Here is a 6,036-nt window from a genome sequence, read left to right as displayed (position 1 = left end):
CAATTTCTACGAAACGTAATATTCGAAGCTCAATTTAATACCTTAGGTTATACTATCTTAAGAACGTAGTGTAAAATTTAATGTCAATCGAAAAAGCATGAAGAGTTTGGTGCACGATTCACGTAAAATCGGACAAAAATATATTGGGAGATATATCCAAATCTGAACCGATTTCATCTAAACTTACTTATCAGGCGTTACTGTAGATCCATTTCGATATGTTACGCATGGAAGCTATATCAAACTTTGAACCGATTTCAATAAAACTTGGCACACGTTAGGCTATCCTAACTTCAGTATGTTGTGAAAAATTTCGTCTCATTCGGCCTAAATTTGACTCCTTGGTGCACAATTCACAAGAAATCGTACGAAAATATATAGGGGGCCTATATCTAAATCTGCACCGATTTCAATAAAAATTGACACACGTTAAATGGTCCTATCTTCAGTACGTTGTACAAAATTTCGTGTCATTCGGCCTCAATTTGACTATTTGGTGCACTATTTGCTGAAAATCGGACGAAAATATATATGGGAGCTATATCTAAATCTGAACCGATTTCAATGAAACTTGGCACACCTTACGCTATCCCAATTTCAGTCAGCTGTGCAATATTTCGTGTCAATCGGCCTAAATTTGACACGTTGGTGCACCATTTCCTAAAAATCGGACAAAAATATATATGGGAGCTATATCTAAATCTGAACAGATTTCAATAAAATGTGCCATACGTTAGACTGTCCCAACTTCAGTACGTTGTGCAATATTTCATTCGGCCTCAATTTGACCTGGGACCTATATCTAAATCTGAACCGATTTTCATAAAACTTGGCACACGTTAAATGGTCCTAACTTCAGTCCGTTGTGCAAAATTTCGTGCCAATCGGCCTAATTTTGTCCCTTTGGTGCACCATTTTCTAAAAATCGGACGAAATTATATATGGGAGCTATATCTAAATCTGAACCGATTTTTCCCAATTTCAATAGGTTTCGTCATTGGACCGAATAAGTGACCTGTGTCAAATTTCAATTCGGATCATAAATGCGACCTGTACTTTGTTTACAAGTTAACATGAACAGACAGACACGGGCGGACACGCATAAATCGACTCAGAAAGTGATTCTATGCATATTCTCGAAAGGAACCATGGGTCTATCTCGATTCCTTTGGCCTGTTACAAACATATGCAAAAAGACATAATACCACAGTGTGGTGAAGGATATAAAAATGGGATACGTTATATGTACACTTGGAGTGATATACCCCATTCTCAATTCCAAACATCATAGGAGTTGTGGTAATGTATGTGCGAAAGGTCTAAGCTATAGATTTGAAATTTTGCATACCAAGTTGAGCCTAGAATGACTTATAGTAAGGTTTGTTGAAAACGGTTCTTGTAAATTATTCACCCAAATATATATACAAGTATAAGCTTACGATTTTTTTTACAAATTAGTTTTACAAAGGTTCATATTTAGCTGCCAGTAGTCATATATTGTTTGGTCCATTTTCACAAAATGATGTATTTAAGTTCCTAAGGTCCCCATTGACATGACTTTTTTCATAGATTACCGAACGACATGAGTAAAGTTTGATTGAAGTTAGTGCATATGAAGATATATATAACATGTCAATGGTCCACCAAAGATTTTACGATTGCCTGATCTAGAAAGTAGTATCGATGAGAGATGGTCCGTCAGAAACAGTGACGCAAATGACATACAAATCCGACGTATAATATATACGTCAGAAATGTCGGAAACACACCAAAAACCATTAGGTTTTGACAAAGTAGCTATTTCCATTAAACAATTTGGAAATTACGTATGCTTTACTCAAGTGTATATTAAATTTCAAAATTTTCTTCTCCAAAAAGTTTAGAATTTGTTATCAGTTCTACTAAGGAGTAGTCAGATATATGTAAAAATAATACATATTTTTGAAAATTACTGTATATGGCTATAATATTGAAGTAAATGACGTTTACTACATTTATTACATTTTATACAGGTATATGACATGATCGACGTTTACACCATTTTGACAGTCGTAAACCTAAAAATTGGTTACACGAGCCATCCCTGGTACCGATACAACAATTTGTTTAAAGAAGCATATCTTTATCTTGTATTTACCCATAGTAGTGTTGGCCTCTCCTTTCTTTTATACTCTTCTCACTGAATTTACCTATATTTCATTCCTATTCTGTAAAATTCCATTAGTTTTTCTTGAATAATTTTCTTTGAAAATTTAATGGGATTTCCTTGTTATCTAGTCCAGAACATAATTACACCAGACAAGAAAAGACAATGTTGTCCTTTTTGGGATCCTCCTACAGATTTCAACTTAGGGTTTGTATGGGGTTATGTTGTAATATCATCTGGAAATTGGTTGTCACGCTTAAACTGCAACACATTTGTGTCTACAACTTGCTCACATTCAATGACACCTATTAAAAGGATAAATAAACTTATCGTTGTTTGCTTAACACAACATGTTAATGGACGTCATTTGCAGGCCACATTAAATGATCCGACGTTTTAATTAATCAATGGGTAAGTGAATATCTGAAATGGTAGTGGGTGAATAAATTAATAAATTTGTCAAGATTTAATGAAAAGGATGTCATTTGGTAATATTGAAGGTTTAATTTTCATGTACAGGTAATTGGTATGTTCGAAATATTGAGAGGTATAAAATAATATAATGGACAAGAAATTATATCCTTTGCTACATCGTAAAATATGCCGATAAAAGTAGAACAATGTAATTTTTCGTAGCTAAGGAACCTCTTAATTTAAATTTAAACTTTTGATAATCATATTGTAAAGTAACATGGGTCATCGGCCGGCACCGTTATATGGGGACTAAGATGTTGCAGATTAAAATATACATATATAATATAGAACTTAATATCCCTGAATGCCTCCAATATTCCTGGGTATAAGGCTATGTCAAAACATCGACCTATATCTACATATATATTTATCACCCTCAGAAATTGCGGAATGTCATATTGTAGCTTTTCTGTTTGGAAATTGGTTAATACTTTAAGATGCCAAAACATATTTATGATTTTATGAATAGATGTCAGCCCCCAAAAATCCGGAATGCCAAATTGCATTCACTTTAAAAGAAATGAAGCCAAAACCTTCAAAATACCGAAAATGTGACTAGACATTTCAAAACATGGACATATAGTGCAAATTTCATCTATCTCTATCTTAAATATTGCGATTTCCACCATGAGGTTTAGCGATCCCTTCATTTCGATTAAATATCAACATTATGTTTGTATGAGGCATTCATAACTTTAAGAATATGGCCAGCCGTTTGTTTCCTAGACAATCAAAGGGACACAACATCTAAAGAATGAACAAATCTTTAGTGATTTAAAAGCAAAGGCATTTGTTTCGCAGAATAAGGGATGAAATAATAATTTTTTTCTTTATATTCCCCGAAATATTAAAAGAACTGTAGCAAAAGAAAATTGTATTCATACTTCTAAAAGGCTTTCCTAACGGAACGTTACATAATGAAAAACATCTTGCGTTTTTGAGAAATGTTTGACAATGTCTTGGCATTAATGTAGCAAATGTAGAAGGCAAATGTAGAAGGCACAAAGACAATTATACTTTTGTATAAAAAACTTGCCTTTCTTTTTTCAAAATACATATGTACATTGTTTGTTTGTAGATGGAATATAAGGGCGAAATGGATGCTTTCAAAGATTAATTGCACTTAAAAACAACAACGAGCTATTTTAAAACCAGCAATATTCCGAATTCAGCAGGAGCCAACTTTACAATGCCCTAAACCACTTTCGGTATATACAAGCGATGCTCCTACGAATCTTATTTTAACGTACAGTGATATATACCGATTATATACCAATCTAATGACTTTCGTTGTATGTGTACAATATGATGTTGATTATATCATAGAACCGGAAATATATTTATGGGATCTATAATTAAATGCATACCGATTATCACTAATTTCTATAGGACCAAATACGAGCAATTAAATGAGCAGTGCCGAAATTTTATATAATTTTATATCATAAATGCGCCCTGCATTTCGTTTACAATAATACGTGGAAAGAAACACATACAGACTTAAGTGTGGTTCTATATCGTTTCCTTTTCCATATATGTACTTCTTGTTGTAATTTGTAGTGAACAATTACACATACAGTTTTATGTACATCTAGAAAGTTTTGAAATATTCTCCAATTTCTTAGCATTAATAGGAAAGCAGAATTTGCAGTCAGCTTCAAGACAAATTCCTTAGTGTCATTATTTAAAGGAATTCTTGAAAGGTGATAACAATAACGAGTGTTGACTACGTTTCAAAAATATTTTTTCATCGCTAAGAATGGAGTGTTTCAATAAAACCAGTATTTTAAATTTGTTCATCATTAGCAGCTGTGTTTCATCCCTTAAGATGTTTTGTTTTTACGCAACAAAGAAAAATGTTATAGTACAAATTCCAACAACAATACCAAAAATATTCTAAGGAAATTTCAACCACTGATGTTTTCTAAATTGTGCATTTTGCTAAACAAAAGAGCAGATGTTGCGCCTGATCGCCGTAGCGTGAGATCATTTTGCGGAATCGAAAGTCTTAAAGAACACCATCAGCAGAAAATTTTTGAAAGGCAATGGATATCTGCAATTTTGGATTCTGCAAAAAATTCTATGACGATCTAAGCATGTCCGTCTGTCTGTCCGTCTGTCTGTGGTAATCACTCTAGCGTCTAAACGAATTGAGATAGAACGCCAAAATTTTGCATAGAGTCGTCTTTTTTCTGCAGGCAGGTCAAGTTCAAAGATGGGCTATATCGGTCCACGTTTAGGCATAGCTTCCATATAAAGGTATCCCCCAATTTTCAGTATTTTGATATTCTTGAGCTCGTTTTTCTTCAGAATTCGCTGAAGTTTGATACATTAGGTTCTTATAGGGTACCAAATTCTCCACCAAAAATTATAAATATAAGTCCACTTTTCTGGCAGTCAACATAAAGGTACCTCAAATTTCAACCGAATTATCTGTAGTTTGATTTTTTGTAGTCGTATATGTTAACAAATCACCCTCCCAAAAATTATTAATATTCGATCCTTTTAGGGACAGTCCCCATATAACCCCCTTTTTTGTACCTTTTACCACACTGTGGTACAGGGTATTATGTCTTTGTGCATATGTTTGTAACAGGAAAAGGAAACGAGATAGACAAATGGTTCCTTTTGAGAATATGCATAGAATCACTTTCTGAGTCGATATGTTGGATGTGCGTTAAGTTTTGTGAAAATCGGTTCAGATTTAGATATAGCTCCCATATATATTTTCGTCCGATTTAATAGAAATGGTGCATAGGGTACTGAATTGATTGTAAAATGATGTGTGCTGAGTTTCTTGAAATTTGGCATAGAGACTGAATTCAGTCTAGAATAATATCTGCTAAGCTTCGTAAAAATCGGTTAAGATTTGGATATAGTTCCCATATACATTTTCGTCAGATTTTAACTGAATTGCGTCTAGAATGATGTGTGAAAATCGGTTCAGATTTAGATATAGCTCCCATTTATATTTTCCTTCGATTTTATGTAAAGTGTGCACTAAAGACCCAAAGTTTGTACGATTGATACACAATTTTGTTGAAATCGGTTCAGATTTAGATATAGCTTCCATTTGTAGTTTGGTTGCATTTTAGGTAAATGTTGCACCGGTTGACACAAAACGTATCAAATTGAGACTAGAATGACGTTATAGCTTTTTTACAGCTTCCATATGTATTACAAACGGGATATACCCAAAGTGGTGAAGGGTATCATATAGTCGGCCCAGTGCGACTTTACTACTTTCCTTACTGGCTTATTATAAAATAGTTATGTGATTTGTTCGGCGTTTTGGATTTGGTTCTCAGACTCTGTTGTAATCATTTCACCTGCGGAGGATATCAAGATAAAAACATAAGGTTCGATAATGAACTATATATGAACTATGTGGACCGATATTCCCCATAGTGGACCGA

The sequence above is a fragment of the Musca vetustissima genome, unplaced genomic scaffold, assembly GCF_032173495.1.
Source record: "Musca vetustissima isolate MV318-11 ecotype Yass unplaced genomic scaffold, APGP_CSIRO_Mvet_v1 utg2304, whole genome shotgun sequence".
Lineage (NCBI taxonomy): Eukaryota > Metazoa > Arthropoda > Insecta > Diptera > Muscidae > Musca > Musca vetustissima.
This window is presented reverse-complemented; position numbering follows the sequence as displayed.